General features: G+C 43.6%; 1 protein-coding gene across 1 annotated transcript in view; it reads right to left on the bottom strand.

The window, feature by feature from the left end:
• Positions 1–19,369, bottom strand: part of ugl (ureidoglycolate lyase) — a 193,928-nt gene that overhangs the window by 95,107 nt on the left and 79,452 nt on the right. Inside the window, exon 2 of the mRNA XM_055643525.1 lies at positions 17,015–19,025. The gene's annotated coding sequence lies outside the window, so the exon portion shown is untranslated. The remainder of the gene's footprint in view (positions 1–17,014; positions 19,026–19,369) is intronic.

A 19,369-nucleotide genomic window follows, 5' to 3' on the forward strand; every position in this document is an offset into this window, starting at 1 on the left:
GTGTCCAATATGTTGGGTGTTTATCATCTTGAGAACATGTTCTTTCATGGCTCAAACTGGCTTATCCTATGATCTGCAGAGCCAAAGATGCAGGGGGCTAATTCGTCTACCATTATCAACAGCAAATCAATTACAAAGAAAATGAAGACAACAGATGCTGTCCAGAGCTGGACTAACTCAATGTGTCAGGCAGCATCTTTGGAGAACGTGGATAGGTGACTTTTTGGTTTGGGACCTTTCTTCAGACTTTTGTATTGGTTTATTATTATTGTCATGTGTACCAAGATACAGTGAAAAACTTTTTTTGCATGCTATCTAGGCAAATTATACCACACGCAAGTACATCAAGTAGTTTAAAAAGAGCATAGAATATAATGTTACAGCTACAGAGAAATAACGCGAGTGACTACGTGAAGAGCACGCATGCACGACATAGCGTCTCACGCAGTGCAACAGCGACTGGCGGGGGAACGAGCTCCCCCGCAACAAAGTTTAAAACGGGACCTCCAGGTAAGTAAAACTTATTCTGAGTTCGTATTTGAGAAACTCTTGTTGTGCTCTGTTTTATAGTGAACATGGACTAGGGCAGGAAAACAAAGAAGGTCACACCCCGTCCGACTGTGATGGCCCAGGAGGGTTCCAGCAATGGGGGGGGGGCGACCGGCGGCACCTGGACCACACTCGCTGCGGTCCACAGTCACCGACAAATTTCTGCAGAGCCGAGCCAAACGGCGCAAGTTGCTCAGCTCGAACCACTGCAGCGGGTTGGAGGCAAGTCAAAGCAGAAGTCAGTCCGGCCGGTAGACTCCGATGAGTCCGGCACGAAAGACACATGCCACACAAGAGCGGCAAAGGTGACCTTTTGTCCCGCATGGAGCGGTTGATGGAGCAAATGCTCCAGCGGGACTTGCTCTGGGAGATGGGGCAAACCCACCAAGGGAGTGCATGCACACCCACAACAGTGCAATATCCTGCACTGGCCATTGCATATCCCTCAGCAGAGGGGAGCGTTGGTGACCAGGGTTGGGCTGGTCAAGAAGAGGGGTCATTGGCTGAAGACAACCGCAGTATGCTGGGGGTGCAGGACCAGGAAGAGCTGCTGGGAGTGGTAACACCGCGAGCGGGACAGCCGTTGCAGCTTAAACTGGCGGCTAGTATTGACTACCTGTCCTTCAACCCACTTCATGAACAGGTAGTCAATGAGGCGTAAATACACGCCCCGGGAGAATTGTATTTTGCTCAATGTACCGGCCGTCAACAACCAAATCTGGGTGTACATTGGGTTGGGCCAAGAACTAAAACTCCAAAATATTCTGAAGCTCCTGACGTCAGCCATTACATCATACGCTCGTTCCGTGGATGGTGTCGAAATGACCAACACCCAACAAGGCACCCTGGCTCTACTGTGTAACACACAGTACGAGATCAACAACCTGCGGAAAGAAGCCATAAGACCTGCCCTCAATCCCAAATTTGCAGGGTTGTGCAAAACTCCGACCTCACAACCTCAAATCCTGCTACTTGGTAAAGAATGAACGAATGCCATTTTTTATTGTCACATTTTGGTCAGATACCTGCTGATTTCTCCCAGCAGTTTCTATTGTATTATACTTGTATCGGATCCAGGGTAAGGCGAGAGAATGACAGTCAGAGCAGTGTACTGTTCTGGATGTCAGATGTGGGAGGTCATGGTGTCGGATGGCCCTCCAGACGTCCACATCTGCACCAGGTGCAGCGAGATGGGGCTCCTAAGGGACCGTATTAGGATCCTGGAGCAGCAGCTCGATGACCTCTGTCTGATCAGGGAGAGTGAGGAGGTCATAGAGGGGAGTTATAGGGAGGTGGTCACTCCAAAACCACGGGAGAGAGACATGTGGGTCACGCTAAGGAAGGGCAAGGGGCAGAGGCAGGAACGAGTGAGTACTCCAATGTCGGTACACCTTGCAAATAAGTACTCCTGTTTGAGTACGGATGGGGGTGACAGCCTACCCGGGGGTAGCGACAGCGGACGGGCCTCCAGCACAGAGACCGGCCCTGTTGCTCCGAAAGGTAGGGAAAAAAAGAAGAGGGCAATAGTAATTGGGGACTCTATTGTTAGGGGGTCGGATAGGCGATTCTGTGGATGCAGTCGGGAGACCAGGATGGTGGTCTGCCTCCCTGGTGCCAAGGTCTCGGACGTGTCTCGACACATCCAAGATATCCTGAAATCAGAGGGAGAGGAGCCTGAGATCGTGGTACATATAGGTACCAATGACATAGGTAAAAAAAGGGAAGAGGTCCTGAAGGGAGGATTTAGGGAGTTGGGAGGAGAGTTAAGGAAAAGGACCAAAAAGGTCAGGATTACTGCCTGTGCCACGCGACAGTGAGAGTAGGAATGGAGCGAGGTGGAGGATAAAAGTGTGGCTGAAAGACTGGTGCAGAGGCCAGGGATTCAAGTTTCTGGATCATTGGGACTTCTTTTGGGGAAGGTGGAACTTGTACAGAAAGGATGGGTTGCACTTGAACCCGAGGGGGACCAATATCTTGGCGGGGAAATTTGCAAAGGCTACTGGGGAGACTTTAAACTAGAATGGTTGGGGCGAGGGACTCAAATAGAGAAAGCTACTAGACAGAATGGGAGGCAGGAAGCAGAAAAGGGAAGCACTCGGACACAAGAGGAGAAAGAAACAAAAGGAAATAAACAGCGAATAAGAGAGTAAATGTGCATATTTTAATGCTAGGAGCATTGTAAGAAAGGTGGATGAGCTTAGAGTCTGGATAGACACCTGGAAGTATGATGTTGTGGCGATCAGTGAAACATGGTTGCAGGAGGGTTGTGATTGGAAACTAAATATTCCAGGATTTCGTTGCTTCAGGTGTGATAGAATTGGAGGGGCAAGAGGTGTAGGGGTTGCATTGCTAGTCAGGGAAGATATTACAGCAGTGCTTTGGCAGGATAGATTGGAGGGCTCATCTAGGGAGGCTATTTGGGTGGAACTGAGAAGTGGGAAAGGTGTAGCAACACTTATAGGGGTGTATTATAGACCGCCGAATGGGGAACCAGAATTGGAAGAGCAAATATGTAAGGAGATACCAGATATTAGTAGTAAGCACAAGGTAGTGATTGTGGGAGTTTTCAACTTTCCACACATAGACTGGGAAACACATTCTGTAAATGGGCTGGATGGTTTGGAGTTTGTAAAATGTGTGCAGGATAGTTTTTTGCAGCAATACATAGAGGTACCTACTAGAGGAGGGGCAGTGCTGGACCTCCTGTTACGAAATGAGACGGGACAGGTGGCGGAGGTATGCGTTGGGGAGCACTTTGGGTCCAGTGATCACAATACCATTAGTTTCAATATAATTATGGAGAAGGTCAGAACTGGGCCTAGGGTTGAGATTTTTGATTGGAGAAAGGCTAACTTTGATGAGATGCGAGATGATTTAAAAGGAGTGAACTGGGACATTTTGTTTTATGGGAAAGATGTAGAAGAGAAATGGAGGACATTTAAAGGGGAAATTTTAAGAGTACAGAATCTTTATGTTCCTGTTCGGTTGAAAGGAAACAGTAAAAATTGGAAAGAGCCATGGTTTTCAAGGGAAATTGGACATCTTGTTCGGAAAAAGAGGGAGATCTACAATAATTATAGGCAGGTGCTTGAGGAGTATAAGGAATGTAAAAAGGTGCTTGAGGAGTATAAGGAATGTAAAAAGAATCTTAAGAAAGAAATTAGAAAAGCTCAAAGAAGATATGAGGTTGCTTTGGCAAGTAAGGTGAAAGTAAATCCAAAGTGTTTCAACAGCTATATTAATAGCAAAAGGATAACGAGGGATAAAATTGGTCCATTGGAGAGACAGAGTGGACAGCTATCTGCAGAGCCAAAAGAGATGGGGGAGATATTGAACAATGTTTTTTCTTCGGTATTCACCAGAGAGAAGGATATTAAATTATGTGAGGTAAGGGAAACTAGTAGAGTAGCTATGGATACTATGAGGTTTAAAGTAAAAGAAGTACTGACACTTTTGAAAAATATAAAAGTGGATAAGTCTCCAGGTCCTGACAGGATATTCCCTAGGACATTGAGGGAAGTTAGTGTAGAAATAGCCGGGTCTATGACAGAAATATTTCAAATGTCTTTAGAAACGGGAATAGTCCCCGAGGATTGGCGTACTGTGCATGTTGTTCCATTGTTTAAAAAGGGTTCTAAGAGTAAACCTAGCAATTATAGACCTGTTAGTTTGACTTCAGTGGTGGGCAAATTAATGGAAAAGATACTTAGAGATAATATATATAAGCATCTGGATAAACCGGGTCTGATTAGGAACAGTCACCATGGATTTGTGCCAGGATGGTCATGTTTGACTAATCTTCTTGAATTTTTTGAAGAGGTTACTAGGGAAATTGACGAGGGTAAAGCAGTGGATGTTGTCTACATGGACTTTAGTAAGGGGCTTTGACAAGGTTCCTCATGGAAGGTTGGTTAAGAAGGTTCAACTGTTGGGTATAAATGCAGGAATAGCAAGATGGATTCAACAGTGGCTGAATGGGAGAAGCCAGAGGGTAATGGTGGATGGCTGTTTATCGGGTTGGAGGCAGGTGACTAGTGGGGTGCCTCAGGGATCTGTGTTGGGTCCTTTGTTGTTTGTCATGTACATCAATGATGTGGATGAAGGCGTGGTAAATTGGATTAGTAAGTATGCAGATGATACCAAGATAGGGGGTGTTGTGGATAATGAAGAGGATTTCCAAAGTCTACAGAGTGATTTAGGCCATTTGGAAAAATGGGCTGAAAGATGACAGATGAAGTTTAATGCTGATAATTGTGAGGTGCTACAGTTGAACAGAGGGATCTGGGAATAACCGTGCATAGTTCCTTGAAGGTGGAATCTCATATAGATAGGGTGGTAAAGAAAGCTTTTGGTATGCTAGCCTTTATAAATCAGAGCATTGAGTATAGAAGCTGGGATGTAATGTTAAAATTGTACAAGGCATTGGTGAGACCAAATCTGGAGTATGGTGTACAATTTTGGTTGCCCAATTATAGGAAGGATGTCAACAAAATAGAGAGAGTACAGAGGAGAGTTACTAGAATGTTGCCTGGGTTTCAACAACTAAGTTACAGAGAAAGGTTGAATAAGTTAGGTCTTTATTCTCTGGAGCGCAGAAGGTTAAGGGGGGGACTTGATAGAGGTCTTTAAAATGATGAGAGGGATAGACAGAGTTGATGTGGATCAGCTTTTCCCTTTGAGAATAGGGAAGATTCAAACAAGAGGACATGACTTCAGAATTAAGGGACAGAAGTTTAGGGGTAACATGAAGGGGAACTTCTTTACTCAGAGAGTGGTAGCGGTGTGGAATGAGCTTCCAGTGGAAGTGGTGGAGGCAGGTTCATTGATATCATTTAAAAATAAATTGGATAGGCATATGGATGAGAAGGGAATGGAGGGTTATGGTATGAATGCAGGCAGGTGGGACTAAGGAAAAAAAGTTGTGTCGGCACGGACTTGTAGGGCCGAGATGGCCTGTTTCCGTGCTGTAATTGTTATATGGTTATATGGTTTTAGGAAGCCATGGGCAAATTGAATTATTACTATGATGTTGTCTGTCCAGGAGATGTCAGCGGAGATGAGGACGCCGAGAAACCGGAAGATGTAGACCCTCTCCACACACTCGCCGTTGATGTATAGGGGGGCTAAGTCGGTGCTGTGCCTCCTGAAGTCGACAATGAGCTCTTTTGTTTTCTTGCAGGTAAAAGATCTGGACGAGGAGTCTAAAACACTTGGACTCATGAGGGCAGGCCCCGGAACGAGCAAGGCCACGCAACTCAGATGGCAGCACCGCTACGCATCCACCAGCAGGCGTCAACATTATGGTGCTAGTGAATGCATGGGGCCCACATATCATCCCCGGAGGTCTATTTTAGGACAGGGCCCAGAGCGGATCCCATGGAAGATGCACCAACCCCACACAGCAACACCTCGACCGATGAAGATCCGGAAACCCAAGAAATGAATATTCTACTGGTAACAATGGAGGTAGGTGGGTCTGGTTCCTTCCAGAACATAAAAAGTGCAGGGCCTTTACTAACTAGGGGAAGTTTTACACCTGTTTTCAGAAGCATGGAGGGCTATCACTCTCGATAATTATATACTACAAAGTATTTAGGGATACAAAATTGAATTTGTTCAAAAAAGTATGCCGCCAGTTCAGCATGCACCCCACAGGGAGTTTACCCTCTCATAAAAAGAAAAATGCGAGGGACAGGCAGAACTGGTGAGACAACATACAAAAGGAGTCATAGAGAAATCGGAACATGACCCTTTGGAATTTGTATCAAATATCTTTACAAAAACCAAAAGAGATGGTGGATGTCGCATCATCATTGACTTAACGACATTGAATACTTTTGTCAAGTATATACATTTCAAAATGGAAACATTTGTTACTGCCAAACAATTGATTTCCACAGGATACTTCATGGCATGCATCGATCTAAAGGATGCATACTATTCAATACCCATTCATAAGGAACATCATAGATACCTAAAGCTTAACTGGATGGGGCAACATGGCAGTATAAAGCATTGCCAATGACCTAACATCAGCCCCAAGACTATTTACCAAGATATTAAAACCGGCCTTGGCAATACTAAGAAAACAAAAACATATTGTCATGGCATATCTTGATGATATTTTGATAGTGGGCAAAACCCTGGAATTAGCTAAATCAGCAGTATTAGCTACCAAACATTTGTTTGAAACTCTGGGGTTTGTCATACATCCAGATAAATCCAAGTTGACGCCATCCACAACTATGGACTATCTGGGATTCACATTTATCTCAGTCCATATGTCTGTAACGTTGCCAAAAGAAAAAGCAGCAGAATTGGCACAAACCTGCAACAAATTAATGGTTACCAATCAACCAACTATTTGACAGGTGGCAAGAGCAATTGAGAAATTAGTAGCAGCATTTCCAGCTACCCAGCTTGGACCTTTGCATTACCAAAACTTACAAAGAGCAAAGGTGCAAGCGCTAAAATAACATGCAGGTCATTTTGATCGACCCATGAAATCACCAGCTAAAGCAATATCAGAATTACAAAGGTGGAAAGTGAACATTTGGCATAGTTCCAGCCCCATCATTATCAATAATCCAACAATCACGATCCAAACGGATGCTAGTGCTCAAGGTTGGGGAACAACTAACACTATATCTAGTACGGATGGTAGATGGAACGTACAAGAATCATCACTACTACAGACACTGGGTATAAATTATTTGGAAATGTTGGGTGTGTTTTATGGGCTAAAAGCTTACTGTTCAGCTATGCACCATTTGCATATCTGCCTACAAATTGACAATACCACAGTGGTGGCCTATATTATAACCATATAATAACCATATAACAATTACAGCACGGAAACAGGCCATCTCGACCCTTCTAGTCCGTGCCGAACACGTATTCTCCCCTAGTCCCATACACCTGCGTTCAGACCATAACCCTCCATTCCTTTCCCGTCCATATAACTATCCAATTTATTTTTAAATGATAAAAACGAACCTGCCTCCACCACCTTCACTGGAAGCTCATTCCACACAGCCACCACTCTCCGAGTAAAGAAGTTCCCCCTCATGTTACCCCTCAACTTCTGTCCCTTAATTCTCAAGTCATGTCCCCTTGTTTGAATCTTCCCTACTCTCAGTGGGAAAAGCTTATCCACGTCAACTCTGTCGATCCCTCTCATCATTTTAAAGACCTCTATCAAGTCTCCCCTTAACCTTCTGCACTCCAAAGAATAAAGCCCTAACTTGTTCAACCTTTCTCTGTAACTTAGTTGCTGAAACCCAGGCAACATTGTAGTAAATCTCCTCTGTACTCTCTCTATTTTGTTGACATCCTTCCTATAATTAGGCGACCAAAATTGTACACCATACTCCAAAATTGGCCTCACCAATGCCTTGTACAATTTTAACATTACATCCCAACTTCTATACTCAATACTCTGATTTATAAAGGCCAGCACACCAAAAGCTTTCTTTACCACCCTATCTACATGAGATTCCACTTTCAGGGAACTGTGCACAGTTATTCCCAGATCCCTCTGTTCACCTGCATTCTTCAATTCCCATCCATTTACCATGTACGTCCTATTTTGATTTGTCCTGCCAAGATGTAGCACCTCACACTTATCAGCATTAAACTCCATCTGCCATCTTTCAGCCCACTCTTCCCACTGGCATAAATCTCTCTGTAGACTTTGAAAATCTACTTCATTATCCACAACCCCACCTATCTTAGTATCATCTGCATACTTACTAATCCAATTTACCACACCATCATCCAGATCATTGATGTACATGACAAACAACAGTGGACCCAACACAGATCCCTGTGGCACCCCACTAGTCACTGGCCTCCAACCTGACAAACAACCATCCACCATTACTCTCTGGCATCTCCCATTCAGCCACTGTTGAATCCATCTTGCTACTCCACCATTAATACCCAACCATTGAACCTTCTTAACCAACCTTCCGTGAGGAACCTTGTCAAAGGCCTTACTGAAGTCCATATATACAACATCCACTGTTTTACCCTCATCAATTTCTCGAGTAACCTCTTCAAAAAATTCAAGAAGATTAGTCAAACATGACCTTCCAGGCACAAATCCATGTTGACTGTTCCTAATCAGACCCTGTTTATCCAGATGCTTATATATATTATCTCTAAGTATCCTTTCCATTAATTTGCCCACCACTGACGTCAAACTAACAGGTCTATAATTGCTAGGTTTACTCTTAGAACCCTTTTTAAACAATGGAACAACATGCGCAGTATGCCAATCCTCCGGCACTATTCCCGTTTCTAATGACATTTGAAATATTTCTGTCATAGCCCCTGCTATTTCTACACTAACTTCCCTCAATGTCCTAGGGAATATCCTGTCCGGACCTGGAGACTTATCCACTTTTATATTTCTCAAAAGTGTCAGTACTTCCTATTCTTTGATCCTCATAGTTTCCATAGCTACTCTACTTGTTTCCCTTACCTCACATAATTCAATATCCTTCTCCTTGGTGAATACCGAAGAAAAGAAATTGTTCAATATCTCTCCCATCTCTTTTGGCTCTGCAGATTGCTGTCCACTCTGACTCTCTAATGGGCCAACTTTATCCCTCGTTATCCCTTTGCTATTAATATAGCTGTAGAAACCCTTTGGATTTACTTTCACCTTACTTGCCAAAGCAACCTCGTATCTTCTTTTAGCTTTTCTAATTTCTTTCTTAAGATTCCTTTTACATTCTTTATATTCCTCAAGCACCTCATTTACTCCATGCTGCCTATAATTATTGTAGATCTCTCTCTTTTTCCAAACCAAGTGTCCAATTTCCCTTGAAAACCATGGCTCTTTCCAATTTTTACTATTTCATTTCAACCAAACAGGGACATAAAGATTCTGTACTCTTAAAATTTCATCTTTAAATGTCCTCCATTTCTCTTCCACATCTTTCCCATAAAACAAACTGTCCCAATTTACTCCTTTTAAATCCTTTCGCATCTCCTCAAAGTTAGCCTTTCTCCAATCAAAAATCTCAACCCTAGGTCCAGTTCTGACCCTCTCCATAATTATATTGAAACTAATGGTATTGTGATCACTGGTCCCGAACTGTTCCCCAACGCATACCTCTGCCACCTGACCCGTCTCATTTCCTTCTCTAGTAGGTACTTCTATGTATTGCTGCAAAAAACTACCCTGCACACATTTTACAAACTCCAGCCCATCCAGCCCATGTTTCCCAGTCTATGTGTGGAAAATTGAAATCTCCCACAATCACTACCTTGTGCTTACTACTAATATCTGCAATCTCCTTACATATTTGCTCTTCCAATACTCGCTCCCCATTTGGCTGTCTATAATACACCCCTATATGTGTTGCTACCCCTTTCCCATTTCTCAGTTCCACCCAAATAGCCTCCCTAGATGAGCCCTCTAATCTATCCTGCCAAAGCACTGCTGTAATATCTTCCCTGATAAGCAATGCAACACCTCCACCACTTGCCCCTCCAATTCTATCACACCTGAAGGAACTAAATCCTGGAATATTTAGTTTCCAATCACAGCCCTCCTGCAACCATGTTTCACTGATCGCCACAACATCATACTTCCAGGTGTCAATCCAGGCTCTAAGTTCATCCACCTTTCTTACAATGCTCCTAGCATTAAAATATACACATTTAAGAAATCCACCATCTCTTATTCTCTGTTTATTTTCTTTTTCTTCTCTCTCCCCTACATTTTGGGTCAGAGTGCTACCATTCTCTGCCTCCTGCCTTACACACTGACTGCTAGCTTTCCCAATTCGAGTCCGTCCCCCCAACCATACTAGTTTAAAGTCTCCCCAGTAGCCTTTGGAAATCTCCCCGCCAGGACATTGGTCCCCCTCGAGTTCAAGTGCAACCCGTCCTTTCTGTACAGGTCGCATCTTCCCCAAAAGAGGTCCCAATGATCCAGAAACTTGAATCCATACCCACTGCACCAGTCCCTCATCCACCTATTTATTCTCCACCTCGCCTCATTCCTACTCTCACTGTCGCTTGGCACAGGCAGTAATCCTGAGATTGTTACCTTTGCAGTCCTTCTCCTTAACTCTCTACCTAACTCCCTAAATTATTCTTTCAGGACCTCTTCTCTTTTTTTTACCTATGTCGTTGATACCTATATGTACCACAACCTCAGGCTCCTCTCCCTCCCATTTCAGGATTTCTTGGACACATTCAGACACATCCCTGACCCTGGCACCAGGGAGGCAAACTACCATCCGGGTCTCCTGTCTACGTCCACAGAATCGTCTATCCGACCCCCTGACTATAGAGTCATGCCCATATTAACCATATGGGCGGGATAAAATCGATATCATGTGATAATCTGGTCAACACAATCTGGCAATGGTGTGTCGACAGACATATTTGGCTATCAGCAACTTACCTACCAGGTAAGCTTAATACAGTGGCAGACGCCAGGTCACGAAAATTCAACAGTAACACCGAATGGATGTTAAACCCCAAAGTATTTGCTGAAATTACAAAGCAATTCGCATCCCGACTGAATCACCAGTTATCAACATATGTCGCTTGGGAACTAGACCCCGAGGCAGCAGCGATGGACGCGTTCTCGCTGAATTGGGGAAATTTGTTTTTCTATGCCTTCCTGCCTCATCAGTCGGGTCCTACGCAAAATACAAATGGACTCTGCTTCAGGTATTTTGGTAGTACCCGACCGGCCTACCGATTGGTTCCCTGTGGTCCTTGACATGGTCACTGAACCACCCATGACCATTCCCAGAAGACCAGATCTGTTGGTTCACCCTGTCACATGCGAGTGTCATCTGTGCCATGACAGAATAAATCTGTTGGGTTGCAGAATTTAAAAAGACCGTTATTGGACCTGGGACTGTCAAACAGCATCTCACATCTGACAATCCACCAAGAAACAGTACCTCTCCAGCATCAGGAAGTGGGAAGCGTACTGTTCAAGAACTGGGGCGACATATAGAACAGCAACTATAACGAACGTACTGGAGTTCCTGTCCAGCCTTCACTACGATGAAGGTCTGAGTTACAGTACAATTAATTGTGCTAGGAGTGCTCTGTCAGCCTATCTATGTCAGGCACCAGGACAACCGTCCATAGGATCACATCCGCTGGTGGCCAAACTAATGAAAGGTATCTTTAATACCAACCCCCCTAGACCAAGGTACAACCAGATCTGGGACGTCAGTGTCGTCCTGTCATTTCTAAGGGGATGGTCACCAGCCAGATCCCTGACTCTGGAACAGCTCACCCTGAAAACGGTAATGCTCATGGCTTTAGTCTCAGCCCAAAGGGTCCAGTCCCTACACCATCTAAGACTGGACAACATGGTCATATCAGTTGACCAAGTTACATTTACTATCTGGGAGCTGGTCAAGCAGAGTAGACCGGGAACTTCAGGACTAACAATGGAATTCTGGGCGTACCCACCTGACCCCCGTTTAAGGTCATGACACATCTACTACAATACCTCAACACAACCAAAGAATCCCGAGGGAGAGAAAACGCACTATGGGTCAGCTACAAACTCCTCATAAAATAAAGATCAAACTTCAAACTGGTAGGTTCTCGTTTAATCTTACTATTATACCACACGCAAGTACATCAAGTAATTTAAAAAGAGCATAGAATATAATGTTACAGCTACAGAGAAGTAGCAAATAAAGGTGAAGGGCCCTAGCATACATGGGGACTGTTCAAGAGTCTGATAACAATGATGAAGAAGCCATTCTTGAAGCTAATGCAATGTGCTTTCATGCTTTTGTGTCTTCTGAGAGAATGTCAGGCGCATGAGTGGTCCTTGATTATGTTAGTTGCTTTTCTGAGGCAGTGTGATGTACGGATTGAGTCAACAGTGGGTGGAAGGAGGGGGAGTGGGGGTTGAGGTTCAGGGAGGGTGTGGTGGGGGGGGGGGGGGGGGGGGGGGGGGGGGGGGGGAAGTGGTTTGTGTGCCTGATATCTCCCTCTCACCTGACTCGCAGTCCGAAGAAGGACATTGACCCGAAACGTCACCCATTCCTCTCCAGATCTGCTGCCTGTCCTGTTGAGTTACTCCAGCTTTTGTGTCGATCTTCAGTAGAAGCCGGATGTCAGTAGAAGAGAAATGCCAAGTATTGCAGGAGGGAGGTAGATTGTAAGTGGAAGCCAACTGAAAAAAAGGGTCAGATGTTCAGAAGGAAGGAATCAGAGACTGGAGCAGAGAGCAATATTGAGATGAAAGCCTCAGAAACCAAGGGATGGAATCTTGGAACTGGTTAAGAAAATGCAAAGTCTTGGGAAACCCAAAATATTTTAAAATAAACAAACAGTTTTTACAGTATTACTTACTTGCAAGAAAAAAAACATAATTCAGGTTAAGAAAAAATAATTCAGGGTGCAGAAACAGATTTAAATCTGATTAAAAAACTGCTTGGTGCATTAGTGGGAACGATCCCTGTTTATGGACTATAGTTACTTCAATGTCGCACCATTGTGAAGCTATGGGCTCCATCAAGGAACAATTGTTTTGCCCTGAGTTACAGCCAAGACCCTGCTTCTGTTCCCAAGGGAAGCCACTGAAATTCTGCCAGCTTCCATAATTGACTGAAAGGAAGGAGCCATTACCTAAAAAGAAATCTGAAAATATATAATGCAAACCATTTTAAAATTTGGAACATTCAAAAAATCTAACGAAGGCCTGTAGCGCAGATTGCGGAAAGCTTTTAGAATGCTGCAAAATCACCCAAATGCTTACCTCAAAGTACAAATATGGACAATTAATAAAGACACCATTTTGATTTTTTTCAGAATGAGCACAAACTAAAGCCATTCAGTCAATCTTGTCAGCTGATAACATATTAGTTTGACACTTTACTATCATCCACACATATCCCCAAAACCTGGAAGCTACAGATTAAGTTATAAACCTAGCAATTATAGACCTGTTAGTTTGACGTCAGTGGTGGGCAAATTAATGGAAAGGATATTTAGAGATAATATATATAAGCATCTGGATAAACAGGGTCTGATTAGGAACAGTCAACATGGATTTGTACCTGGAAGGTCATGTTTGACTAATCTTCTTGAATTTTTTGAAGAGGTTACTCGGGAAATTGATGAGGGTAAAGCAGTGGATGTTGTATATATGGACTTCAGTAAGGCCTTTGACAAGGTTCCTCATGGAAGGTTGGTTAAGAAGGTTCAATGGTTGGGTATTAATGGTGGAGTAGCAAGATGGATTCAACAGTGGCTGAATGGGAGATGCCAGAGAGTAATGGTGGATGGTTGTTTGTCAGGTTGGAGGCCAGTGACGAGTGGGGTGCCACAGGGATCTGTGTTGGGTCCACTGTTGTTTGTCATGTACATCAATGATCTGGATGATGGTGTGGTAAATTGGATTAGTAAGTATGCAGATGATACTAAGATAGGTGGGGTTGTGGATAATGAAGTAGATTTTCAAAGTCTACAGAGAGATTTATGCCAGTGGGAAGAGTGGGCTGAAAGATGGCAGATGGAGTTTAATGCTGATAAGTGTGAGGTGTTACATCTTGGCAGGACAATTCAAAATAGGACGTACATGGTAAATGGTAGGGAATTGAAGAATGCAGGTGAACAGAGGGATCTGGGAATAATTGTGCACAGTTCCCTGAAAGTGGAATCTCATGTAGATATGGTGGTAAAGAAAGCTTTTGGTGTGCTGGCCTTTATAAATCAGAGCATTGAGTATAGAAGTTGGGATGTAATGTTAAAATTGTACAAGGCATTGGTGAGGCCAATTTTGGAGTATGGTGTACAATTTTGGTCACCTAATTATAGGAAGGATGTCAACAAAATAGAGAGAGTACAGAGGAGATTTACTAGAATGTTGCCTGGGTTTCAGCAACTAAGTTACAGAGAAAGGTTGAACAAGTTAGGGATTTATTCTTTGGAGCACAGAAGGTTAAGGGGGGGACTTGATAGAGGTCTTTAAAATGATGAGAGGGATAGACAGAGTTGACGTGGATAAGCTTTTCCCACTGAGAATAGGGAGGATTCAAACAAGGGTACATGACTTGAGAATTAAGGGACAGAAGTTTAGGGGTAACATGAGGGGGAACTTCTTTACTCTGAGAGTGGTGGCTGTGTGGAATGAGCTTCCAGTGAAGGTGGTGGAGGCAGGTTCGTTTTTATCATTTAAAAATAAATTGGATAGTTATATGGACGGGAAAGGAATGGAGGGTTATGGTCTGAACGCAGGTGTATGGGACTAGGGGAGAATACGTGTTCGGCACGGACTAGAAGGGTCAAGATGGCCTGTTTCCGTGCTGTAATTGTTATATGGTTATATGGTTAAGTTAAGGAGAATATTTGCAAAAACATTGAAAAATATCCTGGCCCACATTCAAAGTGTTTTACACTTTAACAACGATGGGAGAAGATGTAACGAAGCCTGTTGCGGAGGCCATCTCCAACGGGGTCTTTTACTTGGAAAATTGCTTGGAGCATGGAATTGTCATAATGCAATTTTGTTACAGCAGACAATCAAGCACAAAGCCACACTCAGGACTGAGCACTGGCACCAATTAGACTGTGTTATCTTCTGAGTAAGGAGGCACAAAGATGTCCATATTATCAGTATTATGTAAAGTTTCAATGACTGCTAGACTGATTCACTCGATTATCTCAACAATGAAGGTTCAATGTACAACCAAGAAAAAGATGGACGATTTGCCATATATCAGGATCAACATTAACAGAAATGTTACCGCAAGAAAATCATCATTGTAGGTTTCAAAGCAGCTCTTTGCAAAAAAACTCAGAGAAAACCTATCATCTTCCAGCCAACAGAAGATACATAATGTCCACAGCTTATGGGCTACCCTTAAGTCCACCATGTCCGGCACCTGTGAAGAGAATTTGGTTTCTCTATCAAGAAGCTGGACTCATTTGATGAGAATAACAAAGAACTAATTTACTAAAAACGCAGTTTGATTTGATTGAAAATTCCACCAATCCAGCTCTACAGGCATCTTGTGGCTGAGGTCCACTAAAAATCATGATTTAAGGAATAGTCTATAAAAGAGCATGGAAGGCCCAGCAACTCACGGACAGGTTCTTCTACACCGTCAATGGTATCAAAAACTCAAACATCCAAGGCTCCTTTCTCTTTACATTTCTTGTTGGACTCATGAGTATAACAGTACCATCAAATACTCAAGTTTGAGTATAATCAAATTCCGGTCAGGTCGGGGGGAGTTCCCCGTCACGAGATCCCCGTGGTCGGATATTCGGCGACTAAAACGTCTCCCCCACTTGGTTTGCCAGGTGAGCATGGGGCTGTGAACCCTCCAGCAGGACCAATAACAAGACCTGTCAAAGGGCGGGTGAGCTCCTAGCGAGACAACGGCCATCCACACTTCAGTAGAAGTTGCAATCACTGACGTACATAGCATTGTCAGGCACCGTGCCCGTTGATGAAATTCAATGGGTTTGATTGTGCTCATGATGCATGTTGTTATCTGGATCACATGCAAATCAAAGTTTTTCACTGTATCTCAGTACAATAATAAACCAATACCAGTATTATAGAGATTAGTTTGAAATTCATGCTATGAATTGAATAGTTCTACATTAGTGCTGAAGGTTAGTCCCATTCCCATAGGAAGGTTATTGAAGGCGAGATGCAGCTTTGCAGAAAGAAAGATTGAATGAATCCTTGGGGCAGTTCCAAAGCCTTGTTTGCAGCAGTCTTTATTGGGATTGGCTCTGCTGTTAGACACATGGATCATGGGTTGCGTGCCATCATGACGTAAATATAAGATGGAGACAGATTTCTAAGGGTGGCTGAATTTGAGGACAGTGCTCACCTGCATCTTCTCCCATCCTGATGTTAAAGTCATCTGCTGGATGAATGAATTCATCATTGCTTGCAATGTACCAACTCAGTCTTTGGTTGATTCAGTGACTGTATGAATTTCAGCATCTCAGATCTGGCACAAAACACATGGCCTACAAAGTATCTGTGATCCCTGCTCTCCTATATACATCTAACACCTGGATTACCTACAACAGGCACTTCAATGTACTGGAAAGATGCTGTCAATTCACTGAAGGATAAACAAACAAATGTTACCGTCCTTTTTCAGAATTCAACAATGCGGTCCTAGCTGCAGTCTGTCCACTATATTAAGTCGGTCAAGCCCATACCACACTCCTGAAACAGACACCCTATTCTGAGTTCAGGCATGGTCTGAAGAAGGGTCCAGACCCGAAACGTCACCTATCCTTATTCTCCAGACATGCCGCACTGAGTTACTCCAGCAATTTGTGTCTATCATGAATAGTCATTACCAGATGTACAGAGGAATAGATTCAAGGTGCTCAAAGCCACCATGAAAAAATACAACATCCCCATCGACTATTGGGAATCAATGGCCCATGGCTGCTCAAAATGGAGGAGCATTCAGGATGCACGGCCTACCTTGATTTATGCATCAATAGCACACAGAGGCCCTCATAAACTAGCCATCCTCCTACTCCACTTGTCAGCTCCTGTTGCATCTGCAGAAGGGTCAAAGGTTTCCTTATGGACTTCATTTGCCCACCTGAATGTCCACAAAACCAGAGTTGCTGCAAGTCAAGGAAGAATCGTTTTAGTACACAGTTATGCCTTCCTTAGGAAAATAGCTCAATATTATGAGATCAAGTAAAGTTAGACATAAAATCCATTAAGCATGCAGTTAAATATCACTGTCAAAGGAAGATTGTCTTCTGAGGGAAATGTAAAAGGTTAGATGACATTATTCTGAATAAGTACGAGTACGTTTCAATATTTAATGGCAAACCAACATTGCCAGAACAAATCTTCCGGCCATCTTCACCTTACTGTTTATGAGATTGCACGACTTGTGCTTAAATTGCTGTTGGTTCCTTCATTTGAGTGGGGGTAGTGGTCATAGAAACATAGAAATTAGGTGCAGGAGTAGGCCAATCGGCCCTTCGAGCCTGCACCGCCATTCAATATGATCATGGCTGATCATCCAACTCAGTATCCCATACCTGCCTTCTCTCCATACCCTCTGATCCCCTTAGCCACAAGGGCCACATCTAACTCCCTCTTAAATATAGCCAATGAACTGGCCTCAACTACCCTCTGTGGCAGAGAGTTCCAGAGATTCACCACTCTCTGTGTGAAAAAAGTTCTTCTCATCTCAGTTTTAAAGTATTTCCCCCTTATCCTTAAGGTGTGACCCCTTGTCCTGGACTTCCCCAACATCGGGAGCAATCTTCCTGCATCTAGCCTGTCCAACCCCTTAAGAATTTTGTAAGTTTCTATAAGATCTCAGTCTCCTAAATTCTAGAGAGTATAAACCAAGTCTATCCAGTCTTTCTTCATAAGACAGTCCTGACATCCCAGGAATCAGTCTGGTGAACCTTCTCTGCACTCCCTCTATGGCAAGAATGTCCTTCCTCAGATTTGGAGACCAAAACTGTACGCAATACTCCAGGTGTGGGCTCACCAAGACCCTGTACAACTGCAGTAGAACCTCCCTGCTCCTATACTCAAATCCTTTTGCAATGAAAGCTAACATACCATTTGCTTTCTTCACTGCCTGCTGCAACTGCATGCCTACTTTCAATGACTGGTGTACCATGACACCCAGGTCTCGCTGCATCTCCCCTTTTCCTAGTCGGCCACCATTTAGATAATAGTCTGCTTTCCTGTTTTTGCCACCAAAATGCATAACCTCACACTTATCCACATTATACTGCATCTGCCAAACATTTGCCCACTCACCCAGCCTCTCCAAGTCACCTTGCAGTCTAGCATCCTCCTCACAGCTAACACTGCCCCCAGCTTCGTGTCATCCGCAAACTTGGAGATATTGCCTTCAATTCCCTCATCCAGATCATTAATATATATTGTAAATAACTGGGGCCCTAGCACTGAGCCTTGCGGTACCCCACTAGTCACTGCCTGCCATTGTGAAAAGGACCCGTTTACTCCCACTCTTTGCTTCCTGTTTGCCAGCAGTTCTCTATCCACATCAATACTGAACCCCCAATGCCGTGTGCTTTAAGTTTCCATACTAATCTCTTATGTGGGACCTTGTCGAAAGCCTTCTGGAAGTCCACATACACCACATCCACTGGTTCTTCCCTATCCACACTGCTAGTTACATCCTCGAAACATTCTATAAGATTCGTCAGACATGATTTACCTTTCGTAAATCCATGCTGACTTTGTCCAATGATTTCACCACTTTCCAAATGTGCTGCTATCCCATCTTTAATAACTGACTCTAGCAGTTTCCCCACTACCGATGTTAGACTAACTGGTTTGTAATTCCCCGTTTTCTCTCTCCCTCCCTTCTTAAAAAGTGGGCTTACGTATGCTACCCGCCAATCCTCAGGAACTACTCCAGAATCTAAAGAGTTTTGAAAGATTATTACTAATGCATCCACTATTTCTGGAGCTACTTCCTTAAGTACTCTGGGATGCAGCCTATCTGGCCCTGGGGATTTATCGGCCTTTAATCCATTCAATTTACCCAACACCACTTCCCGGCTAACCTGGATTTCACCCAATTTCTCCAACTCCTTTGACCCGCGGTCCCCTGCTATTTCCGGCAAATTATTTATGTCTTCCTTAGTGAAGACGGAACCAAAGTAGTTATTCAATTGGTCCGCCATATCCTTGTTCCCCATGATCAACTCACCCGTTTCTGACTGCAAGGGTCCTACATTTGTTTTAACTAATCCCTTTCTTTTCACATATCTATAAAAAATTTTGCAGTCAGTTTTTATGTTCCCTGCCAGTTTTCTTTCATAATCT

This window comes from Leucoraja erinacea, chromosome 1 (genome assembly GCF_028641065.1).
Source record: "Leucoraja erinacea ecotype New England chromosome 1, Leri_hhj_1, whole genome shotgun sequence".
Taxonomy (NCBI): Eukaryota; Metazoa; Chordata; class Chondrichthyes; order Rajiformes; family Rajidae; genus Leucoraja; species Leucoraja erinaceus.